The sequence below is a fragment of the Phasianus colchicus genome, chromosome 10 (assembly GCF_987193195.1).
Source record: "Phasianus colchicus chromosome 10, bPhaCol1.hap1.1, whole genome shotgun sequence".
Classification (NCBI taxonomy): Eukaryota; Metazoa; Chordata; class Aves; order Galliformes; family Phasianidae; genus Phasianus; species Phasianus colchicus.
This window is the reverse complement of record NC_143445.1, coordinates 23,380,896-23,400,003: the sequence shown is the minus strand read 5'-3', so window position 1 is coordinate 23,400,003 and position 19,108 is coordinate 23,380,896. Positions and strand designations below refer to the sequence as shown.

The window sequence follows — 19,108 nt, the reverse complement described above, 5'->3', positions numbered from 1 at the left end:
TGTGGCACGAGTGCTTTAGGGTGTCACATGCGCTCAGGTTGCGATCCCGGTTTCGTTGTTGTCATCAGAAGGCTGATATTGGTTCGACTCAACAAAAGTAAAAGCTCCCATTAGTTTCAGTGGTGTAGATGCTGGGAGATAATGCATGCTGCTGCAGAACAACAGGAAGTCTGTAGGCTGGGGGGAATGGCATCGAACATACGTGCTTCTGTTAGCTCAGGATGAGACCTGCAGTCTGCCAAAGGTGCCCTCCAGCTGCATGGCCATCAAAGTGGATGCCAGAACAAGAAGCTTGCACTTACATGTGAAGACTCTGTAGTACTCCATACAAACAGAATGAAAGATCATAGTAAATGGAGGCTCCTTGTATTCCTCTTACCATGATTTTAATGAATGTATTCAGGACAAGGGGTCTGAATCCTAACATCCCCACCCCCCCCCCCCGGTTGGTATTGATATAGGATCCACATCCATAAATTAAGTGTTTGCATAAATGGAGGGTATGGATGTCAAAAGTGAGACGTTATTTGGATTACTTGTCCTCATTATAGATGTCCATGGCATTTTCCTCTTTCATTTCATTTTTTTCTGGCTATACAAGGGCGTATTTTATTGTGTTCTACCTGTGTGTTAAAATGTTCTGTCATGCATTCAGGTATTTTGTGACATCTGTTTCAAAAAAAAAGTTAAAATCAGTAACATAAATGAATTTTAAGTCCCTTGTGAATATGAGGGAACTTCAATAATAAACTGACAAATGGAATTGCATTACAATCAGAATAGCCATTGCACTGCTTCTTTGAGGTGGTTTTCCTGTGTGAAAGTAGTTGGTGTTTCTTGTGAAAGCATCTGTACTGGTGAAGAGAATCCAGTAAGGCAGTGAGAATGTAAGATGGGCTGTGAAGAACCAATTTTAAGTGCCTGTTTATTAATGAATATCTGGAAAAAAAATCAGCAGTGGTTAAAATGAATAGAGGGCAGTGGATTCTTTTTTTCATGAATAAAAGAAACAAGTTTAAAACTATCAGGTACATAGCACACAAATTAAGGGGAAAAAATAGATGGTCAAAGGTTAAAGAGGGAATGAAAACACAAGTTTTATGGTCACAAGATCAAATGAGGCATTAGTTAATTTTCCTTTTTTGGTGCAGTTCATCGAGAGTTCAAGTAATTCAGCAGAGTGATTGAACTGGAACAGAAAAGAGTGCCAGAAAACTGATTGCTAATAACATAAACAGAAAAATAATCAAATGAACTTAAGACTTGATGTCAGCATTTCACATTAAAATAGTTACAAAAAGGCTGGAATTCCATTCTTGTTGCACAAAATCTGATTTGCATAGAAAACAAATGTCTAACAGCAACAGTTGATGAATGATTCTACTAATGAGCCGTCAGCTTGGATTTAAGCTAGAGGGGGCTGAGGCACAGATGATGCCTTCTGGAGATTGACCATCTGGGATGTGGGAAGTAACCTGAGGAGTTGGTAAGGGTATGAGAACCCAAGGAAATGCTGTGAAGAGATCAATGATGGTAGGAAACAGTGCTAGAGATGCTTGCTGTAAATAGAAAATAGTAATAAGTTGCTGTTTGCTACCAGCAGTAACCTGAGGCCATCAGCTGCTCTGTAGGTGAGATCACTGCTGCCTTTGCTCCTATAGATTCGGTGCTTTTTACAATAAGCAAATAACTGTTTGCTTATGAATTTACAAGTGTGAATACAGCTTAGAATAGATTGCTGGCATACCTTTCTGCTCGCTTCATTTCCCAGTTTCTATTATAGTTAACTTCTAAAAACAAAAAAACAAAACAAAAAAAATGGTTTTGTGCTCAATCGTTCAGCCTCTGTCATTGCTGAAGTATTGCCTGTGCTGTTGCAGCTTACTAAGGGAAGCTGGTTGAAAGACCCCCCCCAGGCAGGCTCTGGGGGCTCACGCCTCCTGCTTCTTAGCTCAGCCTGAACGGGCTGCTGAGGAGTGAAGTTGCCTTCACTGACCCATCCAGTTTTGCTCTGCTGCCCTGTTTACGTAGGCTGCCTGCCCTTTCTCCCCATACTGACCTCCCCTTAGCTGAAAGGAGCAGGCGCTCCCTCTTTTTTTTTTTTTAATTCATTCTTGCTCCACAGTCTTCTGTGTGGTGACCCAGGGTATTTCAGTTGAATTTCCTTCTTCTCCTAGCCTGACTTAACCAAGCTGCTGACTCCGTCTTGCATTAGTTGGACTTTATCCGTAGTTGGACGTATGCTGTAGCTATCTGGAAGAAGAATGAATATTTTATCACAGAATCATAGGATCGTCATGGATTTGGGATAATGCAACTGCAGCCTCCTGGGTTGCCTGAGTATGTCCTGGCATCCCGGCCTCTGGAGCCACTGGCTTTGCTTTGAGAGGGAACTGAGCAAGGGTTGCTGCCTCTGTGTGAGTATGTGTATGGATATGTGTCTGTATAGGTATGGATTCATGTAAGTAGGGCTGTGCACATAGATATAATATATGCATATAATCACAGAACGTAAGCACATTAGTTTCGTGGACACCTACAGTGGGGTCCACATTGTCTTCCTTTCTGAAGTTTCTGTACTTGGGTTTTAGAGAAGAAAATCGAGCTAATCTGCCTGTACTGTTACAACGCTTGCTCCAGCAGTACGTAGGACATCATTAGTAAGAGACTGATGAGATGTAGAAGAGTTGTTAGGGTAAGGAGGTCGCCTGCAAAAGAGGAGGTCACATTATTATGTGATCAGAGGAGGGCTGTTGAGCCTAAAGGAAGTTAGTTGTGTTAAGAACTGGGCTGACTTTAATGCATTTGCTAATTAACTTGACTTCAAAAGTAGGATGTGCAATAAAATTTGCTGATGACGTTAGGTTCGGATGTGCTGTCAAAGCTGATGAGGAACAGAGTACTGAGCAGGAGGAGTCAGATGGCCTTTAGGACTTGAGTGGAAAAAGTGGGCTGAAATTTCATAGCACAAAATGGCATGATTGTGCACTTCTGGATAGATGTGAATAGTGCCATGACCTGGCTGCTGGACTCTTGAAAATGACTGAGGAACAGAAAGTCTATCAATCAGTTGAGTAATTAGCCTGTAAAATCAAGGATAACTTTTCACTAGTACCCTGCTGCTCTGTAAAATGTAGACCTAAGGTCTGTAAGGTGTGAGCTGACTCACAGTAGAAGTCAGAAAGTGTTACTGCTGCTTGTGTGCTAGGCAACACTGCTGGCATCCCGTGTGTGATACTGAATGGATGAGGCAGGCCATGTTCAGGAAGGACGGATCTGATGTGGAGCAGATGCAGAAGGAGATGACCGAAATGGTGAGGGATGAGCAGAGACTGCCTAGCAGTAGGACGCCGAGAGCCTGGTTGGTTTGTTTATCTCAATAAAGCGCAGTCTGAGAGGGCATACAGTTGCTTTCTCTACATATGTGAGGGCTTGCCAAAGACTTGAGTGAGTGCAAGTATTTTTTGTTACATTGAAGGCAGCACCAGGAAAAAATGTATATATGTTGGCAAGGAGCATATTCAGGCTGGAAACTGAAAAACAGATCTCATCCATCAAGGGAGTAAGATTTTGGGATAATCCACCACTAATGAACGGGGAGGCAAAGAGGCCTTCCTTGTGTTGAGGTGGGTGCTTGTTATTGCAGGCTGGGCTCCAGGGGTGACCCAGCGGTGTTCCCAGATAGCACCATTTGTTTCAGGAGCAACAGGATTTTTGTGAAAGAGTAGGGAGCCTCATTTTTGTACTGTGCATCAGCTGTCTGTCAGCAATGTTCTCCTTTGGCAGATGAGGAAATTTAACACGTACAGAGGTAAATGATTTCTTCCTGTTAGGCAAAACCTGCTTTCAGGAGAAGACTCTTTAATGAATGCTAACACCATAGATCGGCGAATTCAGAAATGTGTAACAGGTCTTGGACTCTTCTTTTATTTTTGTCTTTTTTTTTATGTGGAAATCAATTTATACATAGAAAAGAAGCGTTCCCTTCTTAAACTCTGAAGCTTTACACAGCAAACCCATGGAAAAAATACTTGTTTGGGGTTCTTAAGCTTCTGTCATTATCCCAAGCTTAATCTGGGACTTTTTGCATAATGCATGAGAGGAGAAATGTCAGCAAAGGCAAAGCTCGATGAGAGTGTTTCTGGAAGTGCCAAGTTACAGCTGTGGGTGACATCTACTTAAAAAGATCTCAAGTATGCAAGAGTCATGAGTTAGGAACCCCAGTGCTTGCTTTTGAAGAAAAACGCACTGCAGCTTAAGCCAAATGAATTGTTCCACATATTTTTGTGACTTGTAACTCATCCGGTAGAAAGGCTGCTGTAGCTTGTAGGCAGCATTCTGCTCCGTTATTTTCTTGCCCTGGCAGCATGTTTGTTTGCAGTTTGAACAGTGCTGCCTCCCTGCGAATCTTTCATTGGAAAATGGATGCCTGTCGCAGCACATCTACCCCTGCATGTGCATCTTTGCTGGCTCCTGCCCTGCGAGCTGCCTGGAGGTGAGCTAGAAGGACCTGTTGGGAGCAAAGGTGGGAAAGACGTGACTGCCTGCTGCTTACAGCCTGCTCTGGGTCAGCATATGTGAGCCTGGTGTGCTCAGTGAGCTGCAGGGTTCCTGTGGAGGTGGGAGGTGATGCAGCACAGACACCACACGTGCTTTGGTGTGTGTGAAGAGAGATTTTGTGGCTCGCTCTGCTTCACATTCACAGTGTACTTACACAGTGCCTCAGCTGTCATACACTGAAAGCCTTTTTCCTTCATTAATATACAATGAAAGAACTGTACGTTCCTATGACTGTAGGATCTAAAGTGCAAACTTCAGTGCAGGAAAAGCATCTATGTGTCACCTGCAACCAACTCTGGGCAAGCTGTGTGTGTTTTTAATCACATCTAGGAATCATCTGTTTTGGGAACCTAAACCCACTGGATATTTGCAGAATGGAGAGAGAATTCTAGTAGGCAGATGCACACGTAACAGTTTGTTGCGCATGGGGGTAATGGCTGTACATCTCTGGAGATACGGCTGTTAAGGCATTCCCTCATCTCAGACCCAGCCAGGACCTGAAGCAGTGTTTGTTCTCGTGATGTTCCATCCTTCAGGCAGCGTGCTGCTCTGTGCCCACGTTCCTGCCCAGTGCATGGCCACGAGGGGAAGGGAGTCTGTAGGAGGCTGTGCTGGATTTGTGCAAAAAAGCAGGAAACACGTGCTGCTACAATTACTTGTATGCAGGTTATTTTTTCTAAGCACACTGAATAGTATTGTTATGCAGCTGCTTATCTAGTTTTGCTGCACACGAGTGAAGGACTTGTGTTTAACTCTGTTTTAGTACTGAAAATATCTAATTTTACTGGCCAGGGAAGAAATTACTGAACTTAGAGAAAGATGTCAGTGTTCAGCAGTGTATTTATCCTAATGCAGAAACATCAAGCACTTCTGGTACAGCTGGAAATGCTATGCTGCATCTCAGCAATTTCATGATCTTTGGAAACTACTTGATTTTTAATTCTCACAGGGAAGGATTTGAAAATAATAGTAATAATAAAAAAATGTTTGAATGAGATGTGCCATGTGGACCCAACCTGCAGCAGTGGCGGTGCAGGCTGCTTGTGGGACCTTGATCAGTAAGAAAGATTGTAACAGATGGTCTAAGTAAAATATATATTAAAACAACAAAAGTTGCACGTGGGAGATTTTTTGTTGTTATGGCCGTCTTACTTTTTTTTGTCAACCTTGTGTAGTTAGATTACAATCTGTTTAGCACAGGAGCCAAGTCTTACATGCTTCTGCAATGTTAGTGCAGTGTGGACCCAATACTGGAAAAGGATCTTCTGCATGCTGCTGTTGTTGAAATAAACAGTGATGATAATAACATTCATGCTTTCTGGTTTTAATTGCTATGAAGGTTCCTTGACCAAAAGAGAGCTCCCTGAAATAGAACGGGAGGATGTTGGTGAAATGAGTGAAATCCCTGTGGTATGTTGCATGTGTTGCTTTTTAATTGCACATGGTTCTTGGTACATCCTTGATGTAATTATCCACATATAACTACATCACAGTTCTTGTAAGGGTTTGTATCAGTGCATGTTGAACTCTGGTAGCAGAGACGACAGGGCCTTGTAGCCCTGTAGCAGATGGGCAGGATGGGTCAGAGCTCGTAGTGCTGGAGGTGGGAATGCTGTGAGAAGTGCTGCTGTGTGTATGCTGCTCATTTGGGTCTGGAAATTGGGTCAGTTCTTAATTGTGTTGCCGGGGGTAGCTCAGACTTAATGGTTTGCTTCTCTAAATAAGTAGGAACAAAAGTGGGTCTGCTATTACCTTCTTCTTACACTTAAAAATATGATACATACCTGTAACTATAATGTGCAACGGGTCAGGAAAGCCCAATGAACTCTTTCTTGCTTGCAAGGGCTGTTTCCTTCTTGGCAAAGAAGGTGTTTCTCAGTAAGTAGTGCTGTGGCAGTGTATGGTCTGGTCTGCCTCCTGCTCACCCGCTGCTGCTGTTCTGTACAGAATGGTGAGGTTGCTTCACCTGAGGCAGAAAATAACATTTTTTTATCTATTCTTGAAGAACATTTTAAAAAGCTCTGCAGATTTAGGAGCTCAGGTCAAGTTCCAAACTGATTTGGAGAAGAAGCAGTTAAACTGAAACAAACTGGGCTTTGATTTGGTGCCATTGTGTTTTCCATGGGGCCTCACAAGGTTGGTTGCAGTGGTGCAGCGGGGGGCTGAGCTGGCTCATGGAGCCTGGGCCCTGCAGTTCCTTGTTGGCTATGGGATGCATTGATCCCCACAACGGTTGCTTCAATGAAATTCACTGATAATGGAAGATTTCACTTAGCTAGTTTGAGCCCATCGTAATCCTGAAATGTTTAGAATGATCTATTTAGGGTTTAAAGATTTTTCAGCATATGAAAGGAAAAGCCCAGCAAGGTATATGGATGGGACCGCAGTCGTCTTTTCTTACTTATCTCCTTTAGAAGTACCCTGCAGCTTTCCTGCTTACATGTGTGACGGTTATTAGAAAAAATAAATGAGCCAGTGTACAATGGATATAAAAATATCCCATGTGATGAAAGTGGCTCTGGATCCTCGCTGGTTTCTATGCTGTTTCTTCTTGCAGCACTTGTTTCCTTTCCTCTTTTCTGACTCCTCTAGGTTTTAATAGCTGTAGCCTTAAAGTGAATTTATGAGATAAAAAGAAAATTTAGGAAAAGAAAGATTGCAGGCTGTCCTGCCCAATAGGAAGTGGTGATTTTGGTAATCCAGGATTCCCATCGTTCCCAGTTGCTTCAAGGTGAACAGCAATGTGCAAAGCTGCTTGCTGCTACAGCTCATTTCTTTGCATCGATGGTTTGGAATAGATAAATGCATGAGAAATTAAATGGTTGGCAAGGGGCCCTGGTTTGGGGTCCATCTTAAGGCTGAGAGGAGGATTATTTTTTTCAGTGGCAAAATAGAGAGCTGAAGAAGGAAGTTCTGTGGAAGATGTTAAAAGAAGACTGCTCCTGTGAGCTGACGGAAAGCGATACGATTTTACACTGAGAGATGAGCAGCAGTGATGGCTGTGTTTCACTTCCAGTCTGTCTTTCAGTGACTTCTCACTATTCCAAATTTAATCTGCTGAAAAACTGTACCACATACCAGTATCTGCCAAAATGGCAGCACAGGTCATCTCTTGTCACGGAGATGGTCTGAGGGTTATTTAGGGAGCTGTTCCTGTGTAATTCTTTCTCTATTTCTGTTTCCTCTGTGCCCGGGCACATCCAACACAAGTCCCCTTCTCTGGCAGGGCAGCAGAAGACTCAGAACTTGTTGTCAGGACTTGCCTTGCCAGCTCTCCTGCTCCGTGCGCCTTTGCTGAGTACTCTTTTTCCTCTTCTTCCTCTGGGGATGGTGTCCAGTATCTGGACAGAGAAGGGTAGAAGGGCTGTTTTCAAGGCAAATCACAAACTGAAGAAAATGGAGTGGAATAGGCCACCTTCTTCAACACCTCTCTCACCACGTACACTACTGACCTATGACTATGACCAGTTTTGCTAGCTATATCCTTAACTGCATCATTCTCCAAAAGCTGCAGAGGAGCTCCCTGCTGAGGGGCTCTCTTCTCCTTTCATTGCTAGTTGAGGAGCTGGAGAGGTCAGAGATGTCAGGACATGGCCCTGTGTGTTATGTCCAGCATTCTGGAGTCTGAGCTGAGCAGCTGTGGGTCTGCACAGGGTGTCCGTGGGTGCCTGCGCCTTTCCCCCACTGACTGACAAGAAGTATCACTGGAGATGTCATCTCTCTTCTGCTGGTAACTTTGTGATGTGAATACAGTCTAAAGGTCTAGCAGTACATTGCAGTTTTACATCCATAACACGCTGCTTGCAGTAGTCAAAGCTTGTCACCAAATGGGAAATAATAAAATCAGATTCAAGGGTTTCTTATTAGCATCTCCTGGACAGCCACTCCTCCCTCCTTATTGCTACACAGGAACTTGAAGGTGCAGCCACGTCCATGTCCTGTACAGCTTCATACAGATGAATTACTTCACACTACTTTTTTCTTTTTGCCCCCTTTCTGAATAGACTTCTGTACGGAAGAATGTCTGTACCAGCTCATGTGATGTAATAAAGACTATAAAAATACAATATGACTTTTGTACGTATAGTTGCCTATAATGAGAGTTAGGTGTAAGGGTTTAATTCAGGAGGCACACAATAGGAGCATTGTAGTTAGCAGCGGCTGACACGTCTCTCAGAGCTCCAAGTAGGTTGTACTATAAATACAGCCTCTTGTTTTGCAATTGACATTTTGCTAGTGGGTGGCTAATTGCTAATTTGAAGGGAAATAGACCAGAGATCTAATATTAATAACTAATTAATAGTTATGTGGATATTTTAAGTATTTTTTCTGCTTATTTTAGGCATGTTTTATTCATGTGCTGTGCAAATCCTTCTTTGCATATACATGTCTAACTGTGAAAATTTTGCTTCAGTAACATTCAGGCCTATGTGCAAACAGGCTGGAACACCAAGGCAGGTTGGTCGTCTTTCTCAAACCCACTGCTACTGAGTGATGATTTGAAAGAAGGCAAATGGCACTTGAGGAAGCTATTTTAAGAAAGAAGCCTTCCTGTTGAACCAAGCCCTGAGAGGAAAGCCAGCATTGTGCTGCCTGCCTGGTATCACCTTAGTTTGTAATTACTGAATCAGCGTCAGCACTGGGTGTTCCTCTGAGTGCAAGGAGAAATACAGAGGCATGTTTAGGCTGGTTTGCTCTGGGAGATGAGCGTGGCCTCATTGCTCTGTGGCTCTCATACTGCTGCTCTCGCTGCTCTGGAAATAAGTGTGCAGTGCTTTGCCCTTAGAATGAAATCCCAGTTTGTGGTAAGAGGGGAAGGTTGTGAGAGGTGCATTAAAGTTGCACGTCTGATGTTTTCACATCTGCTGTATCACAGAATTAAACGTGTTCCTGTGAGCGTGGTGGGCAGTTGCTGGGCTGTGCCTGTGCTGTGTCTGTTCTGTGGTTCGGGTAACTGCTGTGGCACTCACGTGAATAACTCACGAGGAGCAAAAGCTTCTTACCTGCTATCTGTGGAGTGCCTACTATTCATTTTGCTGGCTGTCCTGAGGGATTTAAGCTCTGTCCTAGAAAGTGTTTGCTCTTGTTGGATTAAAACCTCACTGGCTGCTGTCTGTGAGGCTCACGTGTCGGAGCAGCAGTGGAGGGGTTGTGGGCAGCACACTGCACCTCTGCACTGAGGTGTTCCCAGCACTTACAGCAGCTATGAGCACAAACATCAGTGGCAGCCTGGTAGCAATGCCTGGGTGGGCAATTCTCTGCAATTCCGCTTTCTTCAGGTCCCAATTGCTGGGCCAAGAGTTGAAGGCTCAGTTGTCCTTCACTTGTTCAGTGCAGCTGGTGGCCCTTCACCTATTCTGCAGGTTTTGACCCTGTGTGTTTTTCCAACTCCTGCATCACAGTACTTTTCGTCCTCAGTTCCATGTGATTCAAGACATGCCGTGTTTGTGTACCTGCTCCCTGCATGCACTCCTGTAGGAAGGGCAGTCTTTACATGTAAAACATCTTCACGTGCCCTGTGAAGGGCTGCAGGCAGAGGCAGGGGAGGCAGCTTTTGGAAGTGGGTCTTTCAGTTTGGCAGTATGTGCTGTGTTGGTGACTGGGTTTCTGTTTGCGTTTGTGTATTGTTATCTACCATCTGAATGAATATTTTACCTCTTTCCTTTGTTATTTTTTTCTAATGTTTCTTAAATACATATGTGCTTCTTCAGCTTTTCCTGGTTTCCGTATGGTGGTTTCCTATAAACTTACTGAGTAGCACCAGAGGTCAGCGTCTGTTGTGACACGTTCTCATCTCACATTAAGAAAGGCCCAGTGTGTCTGGACAACGAGTCAGTGGCTTTCCACAAACTTAATGATTGCTCAGCGTATTTGGAAGATGTTTAGAAGAGCTGCCTTCAGCCCTTTACAGCCAAGAAACCAACCAAAAACCCATCAGTGCACATGGAGATGTGTGCGCTGCCTCCGTGTGTGCCCTCAGCAGCTACTCAGGTATAGAATTTTTGAGCACCATCACTGGGCTTTGAAAATGCCATCTACTCTGGTAATATACGGCTTCTTAAAGTGCAGAACTGATGGATTACAGAACTGACAGTGATTAAAGAGGAGAAGAGCGACGTGTTCACTTGGGATATTGCCTTGGGGTGGTCAGAGCACGTTAATATTCTACAGATAAAGATCTTAAACTTTATCATTTCGTCAGAACCTGGAATAACTGTTTTGCTAACAAGTAGCATTCTGTAGTACTGTTACAATTAAGGATGTGAAACTGTGAAGCTTTACTTGTCGTTGGCGGTTCAGTCTGTGTCTGATCATCCCTGTCCTGGGGAGCTTTATGGAAAATTCTGGATTTTTGGGGTGAAAGCTTACAAGATAATATTTTCCTGCCTGTTACTTCAGTATCGTTACTGACCCAAAGATTTGAAACTTACGGTGATGAAACTTCAGCCCTGGCTGTTTCTCAGCCTCTGCTGCAGTGTGAATGGAAGGGATCAATCAGAGCCGGCAGCAACCCAACAGCGACTCAGGCATTGCTGGTTTGTGCTCTTTGGAAGCTGTGGAATTACAGCAAAATAGTTAAGAGTGAGCACAGTCATACTTAAGGAGATTTGCTTGTGTTTTGTGGAGCAGTTCTAGGAGACTCTGAGTTTTTCAACCCAGGAGTTTGATTTTCTTAAACCACCTCTCTTGTTAGGATTTTGTTTTTATTTCCCTTCCCTTCCCTTTTTTAAAAAATCTCTGTGGCCAGAGGGAATCTGTAATGCTGTTTGTAGGGACAAAATGGAAGTCTCATTGTTACAGATGAACCGGCCCTTATTTTGTTAATGCGTTACTTGAATTTCAGTTTTTCTGCTGGTAACATTTGTTGGTTGGATGGTCTCTGAAACAGAGGGATTAGAGGGAGTAAGTGGCAGCGAGCAGATCAGATCTCACTGTGATAACGTTTGGTTTTATGCAAACAGAGGGAAATCAGCCCAGGAGTTACGCTGCTCTCATAGGTCAGTGCGAAAATAAGGGCTCATTTGTGCGTTGGGCATTCTGAATATTCAAAATACATCCATTGCTCTAAGTTCAAGATAGTTTTTTTATATAATGTCAGCATATCCTGTGTTCCTTTTCTGTACACACGCATTTCATCGCCTTAGCAGCATTTTAGTTACAGCCATACTCATCACACAGTAAGAAAACAACAGCAAATACTATTAGCAGGCACTCCAGTGGGGAAGAAAGCAGTAAACAATACTTCTTTAAAGTGGATAATTTCTCTCTCCCTCATGGGCCACGTTCAGTTCATACATCAGTGCTTTTTATGAGCACATGATTTACTTCTGTTTTTTTCTTTCCAAGTATACATGATTTAATATCAAAACAAACGAAACCCCAGGCAATTTTTTCAGAAATGTTGTTTGTTAAAAATCCATTTTGTTTTTGATTATTAAAAGCAAAATTGCATCGACTTAAGAAAACCCAAATCCAAACGTTACTAAGGATTTTGGTTATAATTCATGGTCACGGAGAATCCATAGTGGAAATGACTACCCAGGAGCTTGAGAGGGTTGTGCACAAAAGTATGATTTTTAAGGGATATTCAGACTGCTTTGGCAAGCTGTGTTCCTTTCATTTAGAGAAATGCAAGACACACTTTTTTCCCTGTATTTCTTTTAGTTAGCAAAACTAAAATGTGGTGGGGAAAAAAAAAAACCAAAACAGTGATATGAATGAATAGGTGCCAGTGCCATAGAGCAGGGAGGTGCTCCCGGAGCATGGCTGAGCTGGGAGCAGCCTTAGCAGTGGGGTGACCCAGCCTGGCAGCCCCTGGGGCACCTCCTGCTGCTTCCATGTACTGCACTATCAACTTTGGTTTATCATTTGTCACATCCATAGCTGTCCTTTGCCAAAACGGTGCATTGTGTATTTACACTGGGCATCACTGGAGGTGTCAGTAGTTTGATAAAATACACCCTCTGTAATTAATTGTGAAATGTGGAAACTATATATATATATATATATATATATATATATATATACACATATATAAAAGAAGTACTTCTTATGTGTACTACTTATATATATAAAAGAAATAAATACAGTTTAAAAATACACAGGTGTTTTAAACTGCAGAGAGAAAGATCTTCAGCTCACAAGGCACAAATTCTTGTACGGTGAGCATTTCTGTAACAGATCCCATCATTAAGGTTGCCAGTTAGAGTCACGTGAAGTGCTGGGTTTTCAGAGCATCCACATTTTTGCATTATTTTCTGTCCCTGTCCTTTCCCTGAGGCTGATTATTTTTTCCTTGCCACCTTATTAGCTGTTCCCTTCCTCCCAAGTGTTTTTGTTGTTGTTTTAAACAAGATTGTAGATCTGTGGTTTAGTTTATTTATGATGTATTTCCTCCAGCTTCCCTGAGATATTTCAAGCAAGGCATCTGCTAGGAAAGAGAAATAAAAGACAACACGTGCAACTACAAACCAGCCCCAGCATTGCTGCCAGAACGAAGCTCTGAAGGTTAAATCTAGTAGGGGAAGTTCCACCCTGTGACGTGCTCCATTTTAGCAAGGAGCACAATTAAAAGTGGAGTCACAGAAGCTTTAAGGTTAGGAAAGACCTAAGAGATCAGGCAGTCTGACTGTCCAACTACTGCCCACATCCCTCAGTGCCACATCTCTGCCATTGCTCAACACCTCCAGGTTCGGTGACCACCACTCCCTGGGCAGCCCGTGCCGATGCCCTGCATCTGTTCTGTGTCATATGCAAGGCTTTGCAGGACATGCCATAAATTTTACTGTAGTCATTAATTTGAAACCTGCTCCAGTTGTTTCCAGGGTGTCTGTGACTTGGGGGTTCCCGTGTGATGCAGATGAAGGCAGCAGCGAGATGCTCGGTCTCTCTGATGCCAGTGCGGGTGCTTCGTCACCCAAAGGGCCAGGTGGGCTGGGCCCTGTGCTTAATTCTCACCGTGTGCCCTCTCAGCCCTCTCCATCCCATGGCAAATTAGTTAACTGTAAGCAGATTTCCTGTTGTTGTTGTAGAGGAGGCTAGTAGAGCAGCGAGCTTCTGGTGTTCGGTGTGTGTTGTGCTTTTATGTGCGCTCTGTGGGGAATTGAGGAGAGGAAAGGAATTCCTCTTGAACTGGCTTCTGTTCAGGATGTGGTAGTGCACTGCTTTCCTTTAGGGCCTCCTTGTTCTTTCTCCTATTTGGCATCATTTTGGGGGTAATATCAATTAGTTACTTCAAACAGCGTGTGCTCTGAGTGAATGATAAATGCTTAATGCAGAATGCAAGAAGTTCAAAGCATGTAAATATTGAAATGTATCATTCCCTCCTGCCAGCTCAGGCTGCATGGCAGCAGCCCCATGTGCTGATCATTTCATTTGGAAGGGACCCTTAGAGGTCACCTAGTCCAACTCGCCTGCAGTGAACGGGGAAACAATCTTTTGCACCATCACGTATCTTGCAGTTAAAATGTTCTAAGAGTTTCCAACTTTGCATCTGTTTTTTTGTTTCTTTGTTTTAATTTTTTAAGTTCAGTGTTATCAGTGGACTTGGTACGTATGCTTAAATTTGCAGGAAGTGATCAAGAGTAGCGTATGATATCTGAGCAGGGAATTGTAACTACAGAATATAGGTCAGGACCTCCCTTTCAGCTTCAGCTGTGTCTGTGCGTGTTGCTACAGAGAGGGAGTGGGGCACTTGGCCAATCCAGGTTGGTGGATGGGAGGGGTTTTCCAAGAAATGGCAGGGGTAGTAAGGAATGAACTGATGTGCGTTGTTAGGAAGCTGCTGATCTCTTCTCGCCCATCTGGGTAACTTGGTAATAGAGTACTGGAGGGGTTCATAGAGCCTGAAAGTGATGTGAATTTGTAGTGCTGCCTGCTGTTGAAGGCACGAGTTGCCTTTTTTGGGTTTGGCCCTGGTTGAAGGAGGTATTTGGAAAGTTTGAATGTCGGCTGTAGCGCATTTGTCAGCCTTTATGGTGGGAGTTATTATTTAGAAAAAAAAAAAAAAAGCTATTTTCCTCATCTTCATCCATCTTGGAGAGGTTTTTTGTTCCACGAACAACATTTTGCTTCAAACGGCATTTTTTTGGATGGGTGATTCTTCTGTTGCTGTGCCCAGGCAGTGTTCCTGCTCTTTTACCTCCAAGCCTTTCTCCTTAATCCCTTAGTTTATGTTAGATTTCTCTCCAGTGATTTCATCTGTAATGAATATCCGTGGTAGGAACCTCTGTGTTACATAAAGGTGTGATCAGTAATTGTTCTGATCACAGGTGTATAATGTACTTAAGTCCTAGGGAGCGGTTAAGCTTTGAAGTCGCTTGTGGAAATTAACTCTGTGAGGGTATCTTAAGGATTCTTCCATGGAACTGCTCTTCTTAATTGGCTGATGTTAAACTTCGTTCTGCAGTAGTCAGTTATGAGAAGCACTTGGTGGGTTGGTAGAGGCCTTGTGTTTCCTATTTGTCGTCTTACTGCTGAAATATTGTAGTTGCATACTTGGGCTAAGGCTGAATAAAGCCGCCACATCAGTACTGTGCCATTCGTAAGCTGGATCCTCTCAAAGTTCCCATTTGTCTGTATGAGCAGACAGAAAGAAGAGAAATTCCACTGAAGCAAATGCTCTGTTCTGTGCTGGGGTTCTGTCAGCAACTAAGGGTGAGAAGAGAGTAAAATTGTAATTTTTTAAAGCATGTTCCATGTGAGTAACCAAAAAGATGGTCTTTAATTTTTTTGTTTATTTGTTTTTGTTGCATAAAAGTATATTATGATCCGCAGGAAACTGAATGTTATTTTAATGCTTTCTCTAAAAAGACTGGTGGAAAAATAGCTTTTATCCTTTTATCATGTGTTAAAATAAGTATTGATAGAAACTATCATAATATGGTTTGTGTTACAGGTGGTGTAATACCAGGGGCTGTACTGCTGCCACATCACAATTTTGTGGGGTTTCAGAGAGTAGTTCTGGTAAGGACACTCAATGATTTATCTCTTTTACTTCTCATACTAGTGGACAAAAATTCGGTACGATTTAGAATTAGTAATTACAGTTACATGCATTTACAGTATTTGTTAGGTATCCGTTTTTGCAGTCCATTGAATGTCTACATTAAGTGTGCTTTTATTCAGTGGTATTTTAACAGCTCCTTTTGGAGCTGTTATTGTCTAATGTGTAAATCCATACTCACTTTATTGAGAGCTGTTATAATATAACACATCAGTTCACAGCATGGACATGTTAATATCTGGACCTTTTGACAAAGCATCTTGGGAAAGCCGTATGATCTATGTGATGCATGGATCCTCAGTGTGCGTCAGCTTCAGAAAGGGGTGGGGGAGGCGTAAAAGTTTCTGTGTTTTCGTTGCAGTTTGGAGTTTTTTTGATTTGTTTTCAAGTACCAAAGTCTTTGCTTCCTAAAGGAAAATATGAGTATGTCGTTCAGAGGGCAAACACCCAGACGTGTGCTGTTATCGCCTCTCCTTAGGCTTAATGTACAGTCCTGATTTTGCAATTGTTTGCTTTAAGTGTATAAGTGCAATCCCTCTATCATTTCCCTTGACTTGGCATACTTCTCTTAAACACACTTTCTTATCTTTAGTCTCCTCTCTTCTGCGTGGCTGGAGTTACAAAGGAGAGCAGATTACCTTACTTTTTCTAATAAAGGGAAAATTCATTCTGAACCGGTCTAGCAACAGCAGTGCTTACGTATTGTGCAGGAGCACAATCGAGTATTTGTTCTTGCAGCAGTGGGTAACTGATACTGCATTGGTATCCGTAGAATTGTTAATATATGCTGTAATTTAACAAATGTGTTGTGGGTGGAGCAGATGTCTTTTTTTTTCTTTAATCACAGTCTCCTAAAATTTTTTTCATGAGCCTTCCTTGTGTGCTGTCCTAAATCCATAGAGGGCACTCAAAGACAGAAGGAGGTTGTTTTTAAAAACTTAGCCTGCAAGCAGACCCCCACAGCCCACAGAAGGAAACTGCTGACTGTTCTTAACGGCCTTGCTCTTGCAAGGCACTGTTGTACTGGCTGTGCTCCAACAAATCACTTAAGCAATTGAAGTCAATGGGACTATAATATGCTTACATATTCTTCTGGATTGATCCCTAGCTTTCTATACTTTCACAAGCTGTTTTCCATCTTCTAAAAGCAAGGTGGGGTACACATGAATTCCTTAATGGGGTTCTCTAGTCAGCCTAAGAAAGTAAGAAGAAGCCTATTTGTTTTGGAGATGTATTGTTTGTTGGGTTTTTCGGTTGGTTGGTTGGTTTGTTTTCCCCTCACCCCTTTTTTTGTCTTTCAAAGTTCTACCAGGTGGTAAATTAGGGAAGTCAAAGGATGCCATTTGAAGATGCAAGTGAATGGGTGTAAAGATTGAAGTAGTTTTCACTGTTGTCACTGAATTAGATTGGCATATCTGAGGTATTTGTGTGTGGTAGCATTCATGCTGTATATTTTCCAGCCCTGTGAACAGATAATACCTTGAGCATGCACAAATAACACATCTAAATCTTGGTTTAGAAAAATAAAGGCTCTCAGTTTTATATGAGAGGAATGGCATCACGAAGTTTTGAGTAGCATTACTCAAGAATATTAAAAGGTGATTCTACAAAGTAAAGCCGTCACAGCTTTATGAATATTGTAAGAAGTGAAAGATGCTGGGAGCTCTTTGGAGACTGAAAAATATTGAGGATTTTTCAAAATGCTGTGGGCAATTTGTGCAGTCGTTACTGAAATGTGATGTGATCTAGCAAAGACCTGGCCTTCTTCCCCTCCATCATCTCTTTATTTTCAAATAACACTGCCGTTACTGGACATGGGTAAGCAGAATTATTCATGCGTGGAAACTTGGGACTCCTGTGTTGGAGATGAGGTAAAGATAACCCAGCACGGTGTGTTTGTTTTCTCAAAAGCTGTCATGTCTAATTTCTTTAAATCTGAACTAGCGGTAGTTAATGTGATAGCTAACTGCACAAAAGACAGCACAGAGGTCATGTGTGGGACAGTTTAAAGACGATTTCTCCGCAGCTGTATATGTAATAGTAGCCTGCGGTTGTTAGCTGTGGTGTATTTCCATCTCTGCTGATGTTTAACTTTTCTGCATGGAAGTGTTTTCTGTACATGAAACACAAAACCGTGGTTACGTTTCTAACAGCACCAGCAGAGGAGACTTTTTGCCTTTTAACTGAGGGAAATCCACATCGGACACATGATACATCTTCAGATGGTGAATCGGTTGCTTCAGAGGGGATTAACTCAAAAATTTATGAGACTGGATGTGTGATGTTGGCCTAAGCAGCCAGAAGTGTCCTGATTTTGAACTTCTTGTCTGAATTGGATCCTTTGTGACTTGGATCAATTTTACAGTAGTTTCTTCACAAGACTCCTGCCTCTGCTGAACAAAACCACTGGTTTTAAATTTTAACATTTTTTGTGTGTAGGCACTCGTGAGCACTTTTTCTCTCCAAACAGAAAGCTTATCCACAACAGGCTGCTTTTTATATACAATGTGCAAAAATGAGGTTCCTTCAAAACGTCTTTTAAATATTTTGTAGAAACTCCTCTTGCATGCCTCTGCAATTGTGATCAGATTCTTCGAATCAAAGACCCTCTGTACAGTGCCAAATGAGCAAGAACATTTGGTACATGCCTTTAATCTTCAGAGAACACCAGTGTGATTGCTTCTAGAGATACAGGTGACTTTGCAACGTGTAGGAGCCATCTGGGGCTGTGTCACAGCAGGCTTGTTCATAGGATCTCTGGGAAGGGTTCCTTTACATAAACATGCCTCAGGACATCACAAAAAACAACAAAACAACAAAACCAGGGAGTATTGGCACTTGGCACTCATTCAGCGCTGCTGGTAGTTTTAGGCTAATTTGTTAGGTAAAAGATTCCATTTTCAGAGGACAAGGAAAGAAGCTTGTTTTTATTTTTCAGGGTGTTTAGTGAAAGAAAAGACTGTTCTTGATGATTCAGATTTTGGAACGGATCCCAGTAAAGAAAGGATGCATTGCAGGGTATGGAAAATCTTATCAAGGGCGATGACTGTAGTGTATGTCTCTTCTGTGTGTTACAGACACGTCAGCTCACAGTACCTGCTTTTCTTAACATTTTGCTAAAAGACCTTCGATACACCTTCATTTAGAGGTGGGGGAAAAAACGAAACAAGTGCTGGAGGTAGGAAGGGGGAGGGGGGGTTAGATTAATGGCTAGGTAAGTTTTGGAGGTGTAAGTTTTTCATTAAATGGAAATACAGGTAGAGCTAATACAGATTAAGATATTCCATGCCAAAATACATGGCAGTAAGGCCTAGATAATGTTTTTTTGCTCATGACAAATTACACAGAGATAGGATGTAGTGCAGAGTGGAGATGCGGGAACTGAAGGTGTGCACTGTTGCGTGCACAGGGCCTGAAAATGGTGTAAATTGAGTAGGAGCACTGTTTGGCTTAGAGAACAGTCAGTGTACGGCTCCCAGGGCTGAGGTGCTTCTGTTGGACGTGTGTCCCAGTGAGGGTCTGGTGTGTGCAGCTCTGACTGCG

The 19,108-nt window shown here is 42.6% G+C and overlaps 1 protein-coding gene across 15 annotated transcripts in view; it reads left to right on the top strand.

The window, feature by feature from the left end:
- Positions 1 to 19,108, top strand: part of TBL1XR1 (TBL1X/Y related 1) — a 116,646-nt gene that overhangs the window by 67,164 nt on the left and 30,374 nt on the right. For 7 of the 15 annotated variants that reach the window (XM_090147734.1, XM_090147733.1, XM_031614650.2 and 4 more), the window contains one exon: positions 15,458 to 15,525. The exons of 7 other annotated variants lie outside the window; for them this stretch is intronic. The gene's annotated coding sequence lies outside the window, so the exon portion shown is untranslated. Of the gene's footprint in view, positions 1 to 4,381; positions 4,496 to 15,457; positions 15,526 to 19,108 lie in introns of all 15 variants that reach the window. One more of the 15 variants, XM_090147732.1, reaches the window with a different exon arrangement.